We start from the raw sequence: 20015 nt of genomic DNA, 5'->3' as shown, positions 1-20015 counted from the left end.
CGAGAGTTAATATATTCATATTTTTTAGAACAAAAAGTGATTACGCATCAAGGCTGTCGTGTGTTAATTATGGTACTCGGTCTGCAGGTTGGAAGAGGCTTTGTAAAATGTGTGCAGCATTATCAATGACTTCTGTGAAGGCGGCTGCACCTAGGATTATACTAGCCGGGTGTTCCATCTGCAGAAGAGAAGGGAGGTACTAAATAACAGAGCATCAGAGTAAGCGAAGGTCACAATCCATACTAATGACTTTCACAGATAAGTGGACATGCTGCCGAAAGTGACGCTCCATCTTCAAAACTAGAAAAGACAAAGACTTAACCCCTTAAGGATGCCGCCTGTTTTTATCTTAATGACCAAAACCAATTGGTCAAATTTGGTATGTGTCTCCTTAAGTGGTAATACCTCTGACATGCTTTTACTTAGTAATACAATTTTTAGATTGCTTTTCTGTGACATGTTGTACTTTGTATTAGTGGTAAATCTTTGTTGATTCATGCAGCATTTTGTGTGAAAATTTGTGTTTTTTTTTTAAATAAATTTTTTACTGTGTTCACGTGCGTGATAAATACAATTATCAGTTTATTGTACAAGTCATTACGGATGTGGAAATATCTATTATGTATAGGTTTGGGCATTTTTTATTTTTTGGATGATAATTAGAGAATTTTTAGGTTCGATTCGTCCTATTAAAAAGGCTATTTCTGGCCTACAGAGGGCCTCAATAGGGGAAGTAGAACACTTTGCCTTGCTGTAACATGCATATGGAGTGTGCTGGGGTAGTGAAATAATACTGTTATTCAGTATGACATGCAGATTACAAGCGTCGCTATTAGAATCACTGCCGCCGAGTGGCACAATGATAGAATCTGGATGTGGCAGCAGGGTCAAGTGCGGAGTGCTTCCTGTGATGATCTCAATTGGCAGACTATGAAACGACTTCTAAACTCTCCCTGCCTGCCTGCAGTGATGTAGGCTTTAGGTCAATGGATTTCCTCTGTGCTGATCTGTATTGTCAGTAATGCTGATTAGTGACCACACAGTGTCTGCTCTCTCTAGCCAGAATTAATGCGGGCTTGAGGTGAATGGATTCGCCACTGTAAGTAACGGTGATTAGTGCGCACACACAGTCTCTGCTCTCTCAGCAAAACGTATGGGAAATGCTTGTCTTCGGCAATGTCTGCCAAATATATAGGGATGTGAGCTCAGGTCTGGCTGGCTGCTGATATGCTGCATGCCTCCATATGATTCAGGGTGATCCCGCCTACCCACCTTCCCAGACTTCCTTGCTCCATGTCCTCACATGTGTAGCCGCCATTTTCTCCTCCACAAAATGTAGTGAATGAAGCGATTCGCTATCACGAAGCGTGAGGAAATTCGGATTCATTCAGAATCTAATTATTCATGAAATTCGGAACCAATTCAACTTTGTCAGCTTTGATTCACCCATCTCTAGTGATAATATATGATTTTATTAGGAAAGGGGCATTTATTTTAATTTTTTTACACTTTATTAATTTATTTAAAAACCTTTTATTTTTTTACTTTTCACTTTTTACAGGTTATACTATGCTGCAGTACATCTGTACTGCAGCACAGTGTAACAGTCAGTACTACACTGACCAACAACCTGTGCGATCAAACCTATGGCTGGACCTCACAGGCTGCCGTACTAGGCAGACAGGAGGCCATAAGTTGGCCTCCTGCTGCCATGGCAACTAACGGGATCCCGTAATCGCATCACTGGATCGCCACTGGTGGATGGAATTTAAACGGTTGTTCAGCAGGAAAAAAAAAAAAACTTGTGAACTGTATCACAATTTGTATAATAAAGCAACTTACTCAGTGGTGCACAGATCTCTCCGTTATCACCTCTACTCTCTCCCTTGTAGCTGTGACATCATGTTACTCAGAGCTCCCATCTCTTTCCCCCTTCCCTCCTGTCTGCTTAGGACAATACCATTGATGTAAAGAGGAGGAGCTCATATTACTGCTCATGAGATTTTAAGGCAGTAGGAAGCCTTTCTCAATCATAGTAGTTTCAGTCAAAACAGGCTCACTGCTGTCTTATCTTAGAGAAGCCTTCCTGCTATACTAAAATCTAACGAGCAGTTAAACGAGCTCTCGCTTTCACATCAATGGTCTCATCCTGAGCAGAAAAGAGAGGAGTGGAGAGCAGGGATGGGCACTTTGCATTCAGAACGTGTGACATGATCAATGGAGGGCACAGAGCTGATGAGGGAAGATCTGTGCACTATGGCTAATACCGTATAGAGATTAACATCATCTCAAGCCTTTTGTGGATTGCTGTGGGGCTCCAGAAAATGCGTCCTAACACAAGGAGCTTGGCTGCTTTTCATTTTGCCCGCTGTTCTTTGTCATTGCGCCCCAGTGCACAATGGAGGCAGGGAGCCGGCTCACGTAGCTCCCGCTGCTTCATCAATATTATATTCAGCCTCACCCCTTTCGAGCTGTGTGTAGTGAGGAGCAGAGCTCTCATACTGTCACACCCCCTCCCATAGACATGACTGAAGGGGGCGTGGCATGACATTTCTGTTTCGGAAACCCAGCGTTTCCGAGACTGGAGCCGCACCTGTCACAGGATGTTGGGTGCTGCACGGAGATTGCGGCGGGGCCCCCGCCATCGGACATCCTATCCCCTATCCTTTGGATTTCTAAGGTCAGAATAACCCTTTAAGGAAGTCTGCGACGTAAACTTTAGCCCTTTGCATGAAGTGAGGTTGAGGAGCTGCGCCGATCAGGCGGCAGCACTCAAACTATTTTGAGAACGCGATCTAATTTCCTAATTCAGCCGCGCGGTTTGTATAATTAAGTTCCGGGATTTTGATTGTGCACCTGCAACAGGATTTCTCCTCTCCTGACATGAAGATTGGTGCTGTAAAAATTGTTAATATTTTAATTCATTCTCAACGTTCCGGCACTCGGAGAAGAGACGGATCCGAAATGGAGGAGTTCTGCCGGCAGATTCAGCGCTGTCACTGTTGCCATCCTTCACATGCGGTACAGCTGGGGACATGGACGAACATAAAACATCATAAACATAAAAACTTCAAGAACCGCGCCGAGGAAAATTACCATCTCAGTGTCTGGTATCAACAAAAAAAACATTTTACTGCTATTTCCAAATGTCCAAGAATTTTCCCCGTGTTCTGTTGTGCTTCGGTATGGCGGAACTATCATTTATATTTTACAATTATTTGTTTTATTTGGCTAATGTTGGTCATTCACATTTATGGGCAAAGGTATTTTGTTTATTTCACATTAAAGGGGTACTCCAGTGGAAAACTATTTTTAAATATCAACTGATATTAACATAAGTAAAACAGATTTGTAAATTACTTCTATTAAAATATCTTAATCCTTCCAGTATTTATCAGCTGCTGTATGCCCCACAGGAAGTTATTTTCTTTTAGAATGTATTTTCTGTCTGACCACAGTGCTCTCTGCTGACACCTCTGCTCGCTTCTAGAACTGTCCGGAGATGGACAGGTTTGCTATGAGTACCCCTTTAATGCTGGCCCTGGATGTTCCGGATCAGGGGTAAAATCATAGGTAGTTGATTTTTGCACCACTGTATATAGACAAATTGGGAAGTATACCCTGCAATTTATAGCTTAAAGGGGTACTCCGATAGAAAACATTTTTTTTTTTCAAATCAACTGGTGCCAGAAAGTTAAACAGATTTGTAAATGACTTCTATTAAAAAATCTTAATCTTTCCAGTACTAATCAGCTGCTGTATGCTCCAGAGGAAGTTGTGTAGTTCTTTCCAGTCTGACCACAATGCTCTTTGCTGACACCTCTGTCTGTGTCAGGAACTGTTTGGAGCAGAAGAGGTTTACTATGGGGATTTGCTCCTGCTCTGAACAGTTCCTGACATTGACAGAGGTGTCAGCAGAGAGCAGTACTTATAGGCTGCTGTATGCACCAGAGGAAGTTGTGTAGTTCTTTTCTGTCTGACCACAGTGCTCTCTGCTGACACCTCTGTCCATGTCAAGAACTGTCCAGAGCAGGAGAGATTTTCTCTGGGCATTTGCTCCTACTCTGGACAGTTCCTGACACAGACAGAGGTGTCAGCAGAGAGCACTGTGGTCAGACAGAAAATAACTTCACAAATGTCTTTGTTTTATACAGCAGCTAATAAGTACTGGAAGGATTAAGATATTTTAATATAAGTAATTTACAAATCTGATTCACTTTCAGGCACCAGTTGATTTGAAAACATTTGATTTCTACTTGTTTCCACTGGAGTTCCCCTTTAATCCTTCCATTACTTTCCAGCTGCTGTATGCTCCAGAGGAAGTTGTCTAGTTTATTTTCTGTCTGACCACAGTGCTCTCTGCTGCCACCGCTGTCCATGCCAGGAACTGTACAGAGCAGGAACAAATCTCCACAGCAAACCTATCCTGCTCTGGACAGCTCTTGACATGGACAGAGGTGGCAGCAGAGAGCACTGTGGTCAGACTGGAAAGAACTACACGACTTCCTGTGGAGTATACAGCAGCTGATAAATACTGGAAGGATTAAGATTTTTTAATAGAAGTCATTTACAATTCTGTTTAACATTCTGGAACCAGTTGATATGAAATTTTTTTTTTCCACCGGAGTACCCCTTTAAGCCTCAATTCTTATCAGCACACCCTCGTTGTGGCCACCCAATGGTTGAAACGTCAACTGCAGCTCGTGGAAGGGACTTGGTAGCCTGATTTTAGAGACTGTTTATAGTTGCAATAGACTTTTAATTTACCAAACACAAAAAAAAAGACCCAAAATGGTTGCGCACAACGTGTCACTTCACAGAAACATTATCTCTTCTAAAACAAGGACATTTAGTACCTTAAATGACACATGTATTCACGAAAGTTTCTGTTTCTTAGTAACTGTCTCGCTTGTCAAAATTCCGAGAGAATGTAAAAAGAGGAAGATAAAATAACAAATCATTACGGCACGTAGTATTCTAATGGCATCTCATGGTTGTGTCACCGAATCCCGGCACTCGTGTAGCTGATGTTTTTAAGTCCCATCACAGGTTATAAATAATGGAAGGTCTCACGAAATAGAAAAAGAGGAGGAGATGTTCCTCAAGGGGAATCTGTCGCAGAGACAAACCCTTGGTGTAAATGCATCTGAAAAATGTCTTTATAATCTGCCCCACGAATGGTCTCAAAGGGCCAAATGGCTCATCTTGGCATATACGACCCATTCTATTGGTCAGTAGCTTTCCAGTAGAAGCAACAGAAGTCTCGGGATTGACCTCACTTCTTCCCTGTCACCTAAAAAATTACTACTTATCTTTAAAGGGGTACTCTGCCCCTAGACATCTTATCCCCTATCCAAAGAGTACCTGTCATGATCCTCCCAGTTCACTGCCCCATCATGATAAACCACCCCCTGCCTTTATTTTTATTATTTTTTAGTTTTCTACCTTGATATTGCTCTGTATTGTCTGCTCAGTCTCAGTCAGATTCACAGACTGGGAAAGGGGCGTTCCCCAGCAGGTGTGACATCATCTGAAGCCATACAGGGGAGAACTTCCTCCCTCACTTTGCTACACAAGTCTGTGCAATAGATGGGGGGAAATGTGCTCTGGACAAGTAGGGAGACACCTAGTGGCATATGGGTTAAGATGTCTAGAAGAGGAGTACCCCTTTAATGGAAGGTTCCTTGTACTGTGCGTAAGTTTTTTTTTTACATGACAAACTAATATGTTGCCCTCTTTTTTCTGTGATATCTACGAGAACAAAGGGTTAACCATTCTAATGATATAGATGGGAGGCCCGTCTCTGTAGATAGTCTCGTAGACTATCTCCTACACAGTCATGGCCATACTGTTATCTGCTCCCTCTCTACTATACCGGGTCTCTGCTTGCATTCAATCAATGGAACAATTTTTTTTAAAGCATATATATACAGTGACCCCTCGACTTATGATGGCCCCGACATATGATCATTTCAACATATGATGGCCTCTCAGAGCCCATCGTATGTTGAAGGCAGCCTCGACATATGATGCTGCTGTGTGTCGGGTCCATCGTACAAACAGCTATCTGACAGCGCTGACAACTTCAGTAACTGACAGATAGTTGTTTAATGTCCCCGTGTGCCCCGTTCTGCCTCCTGTTACTCACATGCTGTCCTGCTAACTCACACAGGCTTCCACTGTGAGCTCCGTGTAAGCCCCGCCCCCCCCCCCCCCCCCCAGTGCAGCCATAGCCAAAAGCCTGCAGCATCTTGCTGCAGGCATCCAATGAGCTGCTGGCTGCCCTCCCCTTCCTTTCCTATAGAGCTGTAGTCGGCAGGATGGTAATGGAGGACATTCTGTCCCCCCTAAAGGTATTTAAAGAACTGTACAGTACTGTATGCGATGTCACACATCACATACAATACATATACACACTATACACCCCATACATCAATGTTTCCCTATCAGTGTGCCTCCAGCTGTTGTAAAACTATAACTCCCAGCATGCCCAGACAGTGAATGGCTGTACATGCATGCTGGGAGTTGTAGTTGTGCAACAGCTGGAGGCACCCTGGTTTGTTAAACACTCCCCATACACTCCACATACAATGGTCATCCCAGAACCAATTAGCAGTTTCCCATAGAGATATGTATTCAACATACAATGGTTCCGAGGCCCCAGAACCAATTACTATTTTTACATAGACATATGTACTCGACATATGATGGTTTCAACATATGATGGCTCTCCTGGAACCAATTAATATCATATGTTGAGGGACCACTGTGTATATATATATATATATATATATATATATATATATATATATATATATACTCACTAGTTCATGAAGATGCTTTCCATTTCTTTTTTATGTGTCCAGCTTCTGTATTTGTCTCACAAATGCCTATGTTCTGCTGCTCACTCATTCTGACATCCACTGCTCAGGAAGGGGTCTATCCGAGGCAAGCACTCAGTCCTCCCTGAGTCTGCTGTGCTGCGTTGGGTCTCTTCCAACCACTGCAGGCTGCTCTGTAACCCCCTCCTTTTTGTTTTCATGCTGCAGTCTGATAGGACAGGAGTGAGCACAGACCACTTGCGTCCTGGACTTTATCCCAGCCTGTGCTTCAGATGGGACAAAAATGATGCTGCAGCCGGACAGGATTATGTTCTGGATGGTATGGGGACCCCTAGTGGTGTATAAGAAAGATGAATGTTTTGCCAAGATGTACAACACATCAAAAGTTTTCGTATTTCACAGTGCCAATTTAAATGGCAAAAAAGTGATGGCATATGGCTAGGACAAAAAATAAATAAATAGCAGCTCAAACCCAAAACTAAAAGAATTGCTGAGGTTTATTTGATTAAAACTATACCCATCTTTACATACTTTTCCATGATTGCCTTAAAGGGGTACACCACTGGAAAACATTATGTATATGTGTATATATATATATATATATATATATATATATATATATATATATTTTTTTTTTTTTTTATCATCTAGTGCTAGAAAGTTAAACATATTTGAAAATTACTTATATTTAAAAATCTTAATCCTTCCAGCACGTATCAGCTGCTGTAAACTACAGTTTGAACTTCCTTTCTGTCTGACCACAGCGCTCTCTGCTGACACTTCTGTCCGTTTTAGGAACTGTCCAGAGTAGGAGCAAATCCCCATAGCAAACCTCTCCTGCTCTGGACAGTTCCTGACATGGACAGAGGTGTCAGCAGAGAGCACTGTGGTCAGACAGAAAGATAGATCAAAAAGAAAAGAATTTCCTCTGCAGTATACAACAGCTGATAAGTACTGGAAGGATTAAGATTTTTAATTAGACATAATTTACAAATATGTTTATCTTTCTGGCACCAGTTGATAAAAAAAAAAAAAAAGATTTTTTTCCAGTGCAGTACCCCTTTAAGGGAAAAAATGTATGTGTGTGTGTGTATATATATATATATATATATATATATATATATATATATATATATATATATTATTAATTATTATTATTATTATTATTATTATTATTATTATTATTATTATTATTATTATGGGCTTATCCCTGATGTCTGCAGGGAACAATTTCCTCCATTAAACCTGTGGTTCCCAACCAGGGTGCCTCCAGCTGTTGCGAAACTACAACTCCCAGCATGTCCGGACAGCCAACGGCTGTTTTTCAACAGCTGGAGGCACTCTGGTTGGGAAACACTGTGTTACAGCTGCAGAAAGCGTAATGTCTTTACTCTGATCTATGCAAAGATTGAATTTGCAACCTCAAGTGCAGAATTCTTGTAGAAGGGGTGGATATAAATCCGTAAATATCTCCTTCCCTGTGAAGTAGGAGCCGGCATCCACCGGAGGATTAGTAAGAGCTGCGCCTGTGGAATCCATATTAGTCAGTGAGGGGCACAGCTGCCATCTAGTGAGCACAGATGCACCATTCACTGCCAGTCACTATACATCAGGGAAACTGCTCCACTATATGGTGTTAATCTCCGCCTGCAAGTGCTGCTCTCCTGTGTGACTGTGCAGGGCGGCAAAATAAGTCATGATAAACCCCACATCAGTCATAGAGACACAGAACCCAAAGATCTATATGCATTGTACTCAGAGAGAGGAGATAGTTTATAGAGATCTCATATCTATCTATCTCTCTCATATCTATCTATCTATCTATCTATCTATCTATCTCATATCTATCTATCTATCTATCTCATATCTATCTATCTCATATCTATCTATCTATCTATCTATCTATCTATCTCATATCTATCTATCTATCTATCTCATATCCATCTATCTATCTCATATCTATCTATCTATCTATCTATCTCATATCTATCTATCTATCTCATATCTATCTATCTCATATCTACCTATCTATCTATCTATCTCATATCTATCTATCTATCTATCTATCTCATATCTATCTATCTATCTATCTATCTATCTCATATCTATCTATCTCATATCTATCTATCTCATATCTATCTATCTATCTATCTCATATCTATCTATCTATCTATCTATCTATCTCATATCTATCTATCTATCTATCTATCTATCTCATATCTATCTATCTATCTATCTCATATCTATCTATCTATCTATCTATCTATCTATCTCATATCTATCTATCTATCTATCTATCTCTTATCTATCTATCTCATATCTATCTATCTATCTCATATCTATCTATGTATCTATCTATCTCATATCTATCTATCTCTCTCATATCTATCTATCTATCTCATATCTATCTATCTCATATATATCTATATCATATCTATCTATCTCATATCTATCTATCTATCTCATATCTATCTATGTATCTATCTCATATCTGTCTATGTATCTATCTATCTATCTATCTATCTCATATCTATCTATCTCGTATCTATCTCATATCTATCTATGTATCTATCTCATATCTATCTCATATCTATCTATCTCATATCTATCTATCTATCTCAAATCTATCTCATATCTATCTATCTATTTCATATCTATCTCATATCTATCTCATATCTATCTATCTCTCTCATATCTATCTATCTATCTATCTAACCGAAGAATAAGTTGGCCAGCACTATTAATTCCAAACTATTGTAAAACCTGGCTTGCAGGTGCAGGCTGCTGGGCTAAATATACAGCAACAGGAGAATACAGCAGCACACTGCTAGCACAAAGATATAGATGAAACATGAGTATATAGATAAAACATGAGTATATAGATAGAACATAAAAAGCTATACAGCTGTAGTGCAACAAATGAAGATATGAAACTATGAAATTATGAGGTACTTAGCTTGCATATTTGGTGCCAAATAGCTCGGACCGTCCCACCACGGTAAGGTGACCTCATTCTGGGACGGACCCTGCACCTGTAAGCCAGGTTTTTACAATAGTTTGGAATTAATAGTGCTGGCCAACTTATTCTTTGGTTGTATTACACATACGGGGGAGTGGCTACCTCCATGTTGGCTCCTGCACCCCACCCACCTCTATTAGGTGTATATAAGGTGCCTTGGATGTTTCAGACCTTGCAATGCCTTCTGATCTATTCACACAGAGGCATATTCATAGTGTAGGGTCCGTCCCAGAATGAGGTCACCTTACCGTGGTGGGACGGTCCACGCTCTTTGGCGCCAAATTTGCAAACTAAGTACCTCATAATTTCATAGTTTCATATTTTCATTTATTGCATTACAGCTGTATAGCTTTTCATGTTCTATCTATATACTCATGTTTTATCTATATACTCATGTTTCATCTATATCTTTGTGCTAGCAGTGTGCTGCTGTATTCTCCTGTTGCTATCTATCTATCTATCTATCTATCTTATATCTATCTATCTATATCTATCTATCTATATCTATCTATCTCATATCTATCTATCTCATATGTATCTATCTCATATCTATCTATATCTATCTATCTCATATCTATCTATCTCATATCTATCTATCTCATATCTATCTATATCTATCTATCTCATATCTATCTCATATCTATCTATCTCATATCCATCTAATATATATCTATCTAAATATCTCATATCTATCTATCTATCTATCTCATATCTATCTATCTATCTATCTCATATCTATCTATCTCATATCTATCTATCTATCTATCTATCTATCTCTTATCTATCTATCTATCTCATATCTATCTATCTCATATCTATCTATCTCATATCTATTTACCTCATATCTATCTATCTGATATCTGTCTATCTCATATCTATCTATCTCATATCTGTCTATCTTATATCTATCTATCTCTATCTAAAAAAAAATCTATCTATCTTGTATCTATCTAACTATTTATTTATGTAGCGATCTTGCACTGAATTTGTATCTTGGGAGGTTTGGATGTTTGTATCGGTGGACACATCTGTATCTCAGTGTTTGGTGTGAGATGACCAGTTTTAAATTCTTGACATTCTGTTGGGAGTTGTTTATACTACAGTATATGTCTCTATATGTGTGCGCCCAGTGGTTGTCATGTGAACTGCAGCCTGTTAAGGTTTTTTTTTTGTTTTGTTTTTAGCATTCTATAATAATGTACTGAATTTGTAAAATTGGAGCCCAGGACAACATTTGCAGAAAATTTAGGGTGGACACCCAGTGGTTGTGATGTGAATTGCAGCCTGCAGAGGGTTTTTGATAGTAGTAAGCGATATTGCATAAAATTTGTATCTTGGAATATTTGAAGAATTTAAGGAAACTAAAGAAATGGTGACGGTGAACACATCTGTATCTCAATGCTTGCTGAGGGATGACACGTTTTACATTCTTGATAGTCTGTCAGGAGTTGTTTATGCTAAATGTCTCCACATGTGGACACCCAGTGGTTGTGATGGGAATTGCAGCCTGTTAAGGGTTCTCTTAGCATTTCCCGACAATATATTGAATTTGTGTCTCAAGAAACTGAAGCCCTGGACAAGATTTGCAAAAATCTGTATATCCACATGGCTGGGGCCCTGTACGTGCAGAGTTAGAGCCTGCAGGTGTATACAATAGAAGGCAATATATGACATTTCCAATTTTCATCCTTTGTTATCCCTTAACAATGTAACCCTATTATTATTATTTTTTGGCTCCTTCCATCAGTACATTAATTAAATGAACGTGCAGCCATGCTGAGATAAAGATGTCGTTCTCCATATTAGACTAAGTATGACTGACATTTAAATAGCGCAAACCGATTCAGGAAATCAAAATATATTTAGAACAAAATGTCATGTGTCATAGATGTGTGGTAGGTATGCGGCACGTACCTGTCAGGCGCCATGTCTTAGATATGTAAGAGATTTGTCCCAGGCATCCGGCTCTATCTTATAATGGGCTCTGATGTCTTTGTACTGCGGGCTCCGTAAGTGATGCCGCCATGTCTGACTTGCCCTTTTGGAGATGAAAAGAATTAACAATGTATATATTTTCGAATACCTTTAATAGGATGGATTTTTGATAAAAATCTATTAACATTGTAGTGAAGAAGCCTCATTTATGAATACAACATGCGGATTTACAATGTGGAGAGAGGTACAGTAGCTGTGGAAGGGGCAGAGATAGCGGTTGCACCCTGGGTCCCTGTGCTTATAAATTGTCCAGTGTATTATACATTGCACAGGACCCAGGAGCTTTATGTTCATCTATGAATTAGCTGAATACTCAGTATTGCCTGGTTATTCCTTGTGAGAGAGGAAAAGCAACATATGAGGAAGCTCTTGTCCTGCTCTCCCACCTTACATCCCCATCCTGATATCTCATCCTTATATCCCAACCTCATATCCCATCCTGATATCTCATCCTTATATCCCAACCTCACATCCCCATTCTGATATCTCCTCATATCCCAACCTCATATCCCATCCTGATATCTCATCCTTATATCCCAACCTCATATCCCATCCTGATATCTCATCCTTATATCCCAACCTCATATCCCCATCCTCATACCTTGACCTCATATCCTGCCCTTATATCCCATCCTGATATCTCATCCTTATATCCCAACCTCATATCCCATTTTCACACCTTGTCTTGATATCCCGTCCTCATATCTTGCCCCCATATCCCGTCCTTATATCCGATCTCCTATCCCGACCTCATATCACATCCTTATATCTGTCCTCCTATCCCGACCTCATATCCAGACCTCATATCCCGACCTCATATCTCGTCCTCATTTCCCATCCTTATATCCGACCTCCTATCCCGACCTCATATCACATCCTTATATCTGTCATCATATCCCATCCTCATATCCTGACCTCATATCGCGTCCTCATATCCCATCCTTATTTCCTGTCCTCATATCTCGTCCTCATATCCAGACCTCATATCCCATCCTTATTTCCTGACCTCATATCTCAACCTCATATCCCGTCCTCATATCCAATCCTCATATCCCGTCCTCATATCCCATCCTCATATCCCGTCCTCATATCCCGACCTCATATCCCGTCCTCATATCCAATCCTCATATCCCGTCCTCATATCCCATCCACGTATCCCGTCCTCATATCCCATCCTCATATCCCGTCCTCATATCCCGACCTCATATCCCGACCTCATATCCCATCCACGTATCCCGTCCTCATATTCCGACCTCATATCCCGTCCTCATATCCAATCCTTATATCCCATCCACGTATCCCGTCCTCATATTCCGACCTCATATCCCGACCTCATATCCCATCCACGTATCCCGTCCTCATATTCCGACCTCATATCCCGACCTCATATCCCATCCACGTATCCCGTCCTCATATTCCGACCTCATATCCCGACCTCATATCCCATCCACGTATCCCGTCCTCATATTCCGACCTCATATCCCGACCTCCTATCCTGTCCTTATATCGTGACCACATATCCCGACCTATTATTCCGTCCTCATATCCCGCAATTTCCTGATACTCCTTTGGGAGTTGTTTATTTTGTATATGTTTAAGTGTTCAACCCAGTGGTTGTGATTTGCACTGCAGTCTGTTAAGGGTTTTGTTTACAGTAAACTTAGACTAGATTAACCAGTGTGCCTCCAGCTGTTGCAAAACTATGACTTCCAACGTGCCTGGGCAGTCTTTTGACAAGCTGTAAAACACAGCCCAACCACTGAGTGGCCACAAATAGAGACTATAGCATCACTAACTAACATCAAAGTATCACAAAACAAAGTCACTTTGTGACTTAGTCATGTCTGCCTTGGTGAGAGTGTACTAGCTTCAGATTCTAACAAAGAAGAAGGTCCAGTTCTGACAGTAATGGTCCAAAGCCTGACATTTATTAAAATATTAAAATCCATAACGACTTCGTCACAACTGATGCGTTTCGAACATATTGTTCTTAATCATAGTCTCATTAACTATGCACTCACCATTACTAGTCCTACAATGCTGTTTCATTTCAGCACAGCTGCATTCATACATTTAATACTGTAACTGGGTCATGTGATCACCAGTCTGACCCAAAGAAAATCACACTCTTAAATGTGTCACAGGAAGTGGTCTATCCTGGGTCAGCTGACATCCTGTGCACTACTGGATGACATCATCACCACATCATCATATCTCTTCTGGAAGACCCCTACTAACCCAGCTCTAGCTGTATACTGCTGTATAATCTTTATCTTATCAGAAAATATATTAGATCATAAGGCCTCGCATGTAGGGCCCTCTATAACAGTCTGTCATTTACTCTGTGCCACAATATGGATTTTAGCCCTTATCATATGTTTGGCGCCCTGGAACCAAAGAAGCTATAAACATAAATTATTGATAATGATGATGATGATAATACAGAGGTCCTTCAACATACGATGGTAATCCGTTCCCATCGTTTGTTGAAACCATCGTATGTTGAGGGATCCGTGCAATGTAGCTAGAATTAATGTAAATATAAATGTAAAGATGTATATTTAATATTCTTACCTTGTTTGTGTCGCAAACCTGCGGGTCATGTGACCGGGTTACAGAACTCTATGGTTTTGCTAAAGGACCTTTGGTGGTTCTAGTCAGGTGATCACCCACAATCCATTGTAACGGTGAGTGACAGCTGATATGGACCAATCCAAAACGGCCAGCCCCTGCCCATATAAGGGAGCTGCGCCATCTTGATCGCTCTCTTGTTCCTGCGCTGCCAAGCAAGCAGCACCATTGCTCTTGGGTTGCTGATTCTGGATGAGATAGGACCTCCGCAGCTTACAAGAAAAATTACTAGGCCCAAAGCCTTGCGGCCTAAGCCTACGCTAGAGACGGATAGTTCTTTCAATCCCCCGCCATCTCCGCAAGATCTCTGGACCTAATTTAACCCCTAAATCCAGCGGATCTATGCAAATTCAATCCTCCTAATCTTAAGAGAACTTTCCGGTCCTAAGCAACTGTCAGTCACTGCTGTGCTGTCTATATAGACTCTGTTATCTGGACTGTTACCAATACTGCATGTACAGAAAATCTTCAGTTAAGATTCCTGCAAGTTTTAAGTTCAGCACTGCTGTGGACAATCTATTTATTCTACACTCACCTATCGCTCTTGGGAAGGGTGGCGATAGGCCCAGCATCACTACAGAGTTTTAACCCCCACCCTGGCGTCACGAGTGACAAGGGTTAACAGCGCCCTTTATAATACTGAACAGAAACACCCCAACTACCCTACACCCCCACAAGGCTTTATTCCCCAAGTTTACCACAATAGGACAGTGGTCTACAACCTGCGGACCTCCAGATGTTGCAAAACTACAACACCCAGCATGCCCGGACAGCCAACGGCTGTCCGGGCATGCTGAGAGTTGTAGTTTCGCAACATCTAGAGGTCCGCAGGTTGAAGACCACTGGTATTGGAGGTTATACTCACGTGTCCCCGCCGATGCCCTGGATGTCGCCTTCCATCGTTGTCGCCGCGTCCCTAAGTGTCCCCGACGCTCCGGCAAGGCCTCTGCTTCCCCGGCATCCTCGCTCTCCGTCGCCGCCATCACGTCGCTACGCACGCCGCTCCTATTAGATGACGGGACGGCGTGCGCAGCGACGTGATGATGACGATGGAGAGTGCCGACGATGCAGGGGATCCCGAAGAGGACGCGCCGGAGCCCCGAGGACAGGTAAGTGATCGTCAGCGGACCACACGGGGCACCGAAAACGGCTATCCGGTGGCCGCTGAAGCAGTCTGCGCTGCCGGATAGCCTTTTATGCGATGGCCCCAACATACAAAAGCATCGTATGCTGATGCTGCCTTCAACATGCGATGGCCTCTGAGAGTGATCGTATGCTGAAATGATCGTATGTCGGGACCATCATAGGTCGGGGGTCACTGTAATAATAATAATAATAACGATGATGATGATAATAGTAGTAGTAGTTATACACCTATACTTTTCCCTGTGATTTTCCCAAAATCTCACTATTCTATAAAATTTTTCAAAAAATTAAATAATAATAATATCTGATACAAAAATAAGTCAATTGTGCCTATAGGTAGAATGAACAAATTGTCCATCTATTTCTAATACTAGATTACATAAATAAATAAATAAATAAACAAATAAATAAACAAACCAATAAATAAATATACAAAGAAATAAACAAACAAATAAATAAATAAACAAATAAATAAACTTATCAATAAATAAATAAATAAATGGAACACTCTCGGAGAACACAACACGATGTTTCGCTGCTTTTAACCTCTCTAACAAGCCATTGAGCGCAATGAATGTTACAACCCGTCCATTTATATTGCGTATGTACTTACCCAGCTACATTTAGGAGCGAAGATTAAATGGGCTGAATTTTATTTTAGTGAGTTACACTTTCCAGTAACATGGCTGAAAGTAAGAAGTATATAGGTAATAACTGGAAATTGTATTCCAACGTAGTCTGGAAAGGCAAGTTAAATGCATGAGAATGTGGAGCCGCTGACATTAGATAAGGCAGTGGAGGTAAATAACCATTAGTAGAAAATTAGGAGAGATTTAGAAAGGATCTATGATCCGGAACGTTTAGCGGGACAATTCATTAGAGACCGCTCCCCGAATGGCGGGAACAGAGCTTAAAGGGTAGAAATAATTCAATGCAATTGGTTCTCCGTAAAAACCCGCGCTTTTAGCTTTAAAAATAACTCTCGTTTATTCTGCTTGAAATATAAATGTTCCATGACAAAAGGCGACTCTTTTGACTCAACTATATAAATAGATACTGAGCTACATTGGTAAAGTCCATTGGATACATTTATGTAGATAAATATGTTTCCGCCCTTACCCCAATTTTTCACAAAGCTAATTTAGTAAATGCAAGGCAGTAGAGGAAAGGTACTCACCTGTATTAATCCTTTGGGTAGGGGATAAGATGTCTTAGGGCCGGAGTGCCCCTTCAAGCTGTTTGGTCACCCAGTGGTTGTGATGGGAATTGCAGCTCGTCAGGGCTCCATGTTACAATAATTTACTAAATTAGAATCCGGGGTAAGAAAATCGCATCTGCACTCACCTGTATTAATACTTCTTTATTTCATCATCAAAGTAGAACGATACTAGCCGGCCTAGGCGCAATTGTTGCACTTTCCTTTCCCGATCCCACCTAGGCCGGCTTGTATCGTTCTACTTTGATGATGAAATAAAGAAGTATTCATACAGGTGAGTGCATATGCGATTTTCTTACCCCGGATTCTAATTTAGTAAATTATTGTAACATGGAGCCCTGACGAGCTGCAATTCCCATCACAACCACTGGGTGACCAAACAGCTTGAAGGGGTACTCCGGCCCTAAGACATCTTATCCCCTATCCAAAGGATAGGGGATAAGATGTATGTTCGCGGGGTCCCGCCGCTGGGGACCCCCGCAATCTTGGCCGTCACGCCCCCTCCCATAGACTTGCATTGCAAGGGCGGGGAGTGATGTCACATGGGGGTGGAGTCTTGACGTGACGATACTCCGGCCCTGTGGTTGTTCGCTCCCACAGGTGCGTGCTGCATGCGAGATTGCGGCGGTCCCCAGTGGCGGGACCCCCACGATCTGACATCTTATCCCCTATTCTTTGGATAGGGGATAAGATGTTTTAGGGCTGGGGTACCCCTTTAAAAAATTCTCGACAGAGTATCACAAAAATCTTTTTTTATAGCTGGTTATCTCGTGTCATTCATCTGGGGAAGTGGTCGTCAAACTGCATCCCAAATGTTGCAAAACTACAACTGTCTCCTTTGGATAGGGGATAAGATGTCTAGGGGTGGAGTACCCCTTTAACCAATGGGTTATGGAAAGTACGGGAAATAACTTGCAGCTGACGACTCGATTCCCTTTGTGAATTATCAATGGTTTCCACTGACTACACGTCCCTTATCTGTTTTCCCTCCCAGTACAGAGCTCGTAGGCATTGTCTCAGCCGGTTGCGTCCACTATGTTTAAAGCCAGGATCCTTGCATGGTAAATAGGCAAGAAGAACATTGAGGAACATATTTCATTATAACCTATTGACTACACAACAATGCCAAAGGGACACTCAAGCAGATTAAATGCGCGCGTCCTTCTCCCCACAGGTAAGCGAGCTTAAAAGCAAGTGCAGAAGCCGGAGAATCCACCTCCCCGCTGACAAATCCTATTACGATTCCCTATTATGTCAGGTTGAATCAGTCACAAAGTGTTACATCTGTCAGGTAGCGCAATCTGACTGATCCGACTTGACAAGACGTGTCACCCTGCGGTACATCAGATGAATTATTTTTGGGGAAAAAAATGTAATTTTCTCAAAATCATCATCTAATAATAGACAGATCCTTAAGACCTAATGCATTTTTACCATTCTCTTCTCTCTAATGATGGTGGCTACCAAGTCCACTCCGAGAGTTTATTGCTTCCTCCATTCGTTTGGACTTTATGGGGCATCGGAATTATTTGCCGGTTTCACCGCAGGTTGTTGGACTCGTCTCTGTTACATGTATGGGAATCGGAAATGAACTATGACGAACGCTGATTGGCAAAAAACGAAGCTTGTCAAATACAGGAGATTTCACGTCATGTGATTTGCCATCGCTATATAAGAACGAGAGATACCATAATGGTGACTGACGGCCGGAAGCTCCAAAGCTCTTAGTAAATTGAACGTCTTACTTGGTTGGGATTTCAATGTTTCGTAGAATATTTTTTTTTGTTAATGGAATATTTCTTTATTTTTATGGAATATTATGGAATATTTATTTATTTTTAAGGAATGTTTATTTATTTATATATGAAATTCACAAATGTAGATAAAGGGATCTTTTGGATCACGGGTAAGAAATGGACGGAGTAGGTAGAGAAGAACCAGGGACGTGCTTATTCATCGTATAAATACCCCTCTTGGAATATGTGAAATTTCTGTAGACTTTAGTAGATACGGATATAACCTTTATTGCCTTTCCTCATGGCTCCAAATAACTTCAGATGACCAGCTTAGATAATTTTGTGATGTTCTGTAGGGAGTTGTCTATGCCAGTGATCTTCAATCTAGTCCTCAAGGCCCCTCAACATTCAGTTGTGACATTAGAATAGAACAAGAAAAACCTTAAAGGGGTACTCCGGTGAAAACTTTTTTTCTTTTAAATCAACTGGTGCAAGAAAGTTAAACAGATTTGTAAATTACTTCTATTAAAAAATCTTAATCCTTCCTGTACTTATTAGCTGCTGAATACTACAGAGGAAATTCTTTTCTTTTTGGAATTCTCTCTGATGACATCACGAGCACAGTTCTCTTTGCTGACGTCATTATAATAATAATAATAATAACTCTTTATTTATTGTTGTCCTTAGTGGGATTTGAACCCAAGGCCCAAGCACTGCAAGGCAGCAGTGCTAACCACGGAGCCACCAAGCTGCCCTTAGCATACATTTGCTATGCATGGTTGCTAAAATGGACAGAGATGTCAGCAGAGAGCACGGTGCTCGTGATGTCATCAGTGTCCCAAAAAGAAAGGAATTTCCTCTGTAGCATTAAGTAGCTAATAAGTACTGGAAGGATTAAGATTTTTTAATAGAAGTAATTTACAAATATGTTTAACTTTCTGGCACCAGTTGATTTAAAAGAAAAAAGGTTTGCACCTGAGTGCCCCTTTAAATCCTGGAGTGTTGGTGGGCCTTGAGGCCTGGGTTTTGGACATATGGTCTATGCTACATGGGGTGATCACCTAGTGGTTGAGATAGGTATTGCAGCCTGTTTAGGGTTTTGTTCAAATGAGGTGTTATTGTATTAAAGAGGTACTGGTGCCAGAAATGTAAACACATTTGTAAATTACTTCTATTTAAAAATCATAATCCTTCTAGTACTTACCAGCTGCTATATGTTCTACAGGAAGTTCTTTTCTTTTTGAATTTCCTTTCTGTCTGACCACAGTGCTCTCTGCTGACACCTCTGTCCATTTTAGAAACTGTCCAGAGTAGGAAAGGTTTGCTAAGGGGATTTGCTCCTACTCTGGATGTTTCCTAAAATGAACAGAGGTGGCAGCAGAGAGCACTGTGGTCAAATAGAAAGGAAATTCAAAAAGAAAAGAACTTCC

General features: G+C 41.0%; 1 long non-coding RNA gene across 1 annotated transcript in view; it reads right to left on the bottom strand.

Annotated features, from left to right (window-relative positions):
• The window catches only part of LOC130277323 (uncharacterized), a 77288-nt gene extending 58855 nt beyond the window's left edge, over positions 1-18433 (bottom strand). The window contains exons 1-2 of the long non-coding RNA XR_008845426.1: positions 18284-18433; positions 11776-11899 (exon numbers count right to left, since the gene is read on the bottom strand). This is a non-coding gene — a long non-coding RNA (uncharacterized LOC130277323). The remainder of the gene's footprint in view (positions 1-11775; positions 11900-18283) is intronic.
• Between the last annotated feature and the right edge of the window lie 1582 nt (positions 18434-20015).

This window comes from Hyla sarda, chromosome 6 (assembly GCF_029499605.1).
Source record: "Hyla sarda isolate aHylSar1 chromosome 6, aHylSar1.hap1, whole genome shotgun sequence".
In the NCBI taxonomy this organism is placed as follows: domain Eukaryota; kingdom Metazoa; phylum Chordata; class Amphibia; order Anura; family Hylidae; genus Hyla; species Hyla sarda.
This window is presented reverse-complemented; position numbering and strand designations above follow the sequence as displayed.